The sequence below is a fragment of the Odontomachus brunneus genome, unplaced genomic scaffold, assembly GCF_010583005.1.
Source record: "Odontomachus brunneus isolate Ranch 3 - 2012 unplaced genomic scaffold, Obru_v1 Obru_scaffold_278, whole genome shotgun sequence".
In the NCBI taxonomy this organism is placed as follows: Eukaryota; Metazoa; Arthropoda; class Insecta; order Hymenoptera; family Formicidae; genus Odontomachus; species Odontomachus brunneus.
In genome coordinates, this window is record NW_022639728.1 from 282,551 (window position 1) to 282,978 (window position 428).

Genomic DNA, 428 nt, shown 5'->3' on the forward strand with positions numbered 1-428 from the left:
CAAGATTGCTTAGGCTTGGGATGTGTTGCCGAGTCGGAGCGAGAAGGAGCAAAGATCATTCTCTTTCTCGCTCAGCGGAGCTGATGGTAGTCGAGCTGGGCGTCACACGGATAGTAGGCCAGTGGCTATGTGTGTGAGCTATTTCACTTTGCTTCTTCACAGGGCAGCACACGTCGACTTTCGCCCGGTGGCCGCTCGAGTTAATGCTTATACTTACAATTGCCAACTTCAGTAAAAATTTGCTAGCGACAACTGAAACGTGTCAATTCATGTTTTATCATATAGAGTAAACTATTGATGTTACTCCAGCAACATCTCAAATATACTGCAATTGTAATGTATCGGTAATAATAGATTATATACGTATAAGTAATATAACATGCGCTACATCACACCAAGAGTACAGTTGTAATATTTATGTAATATCC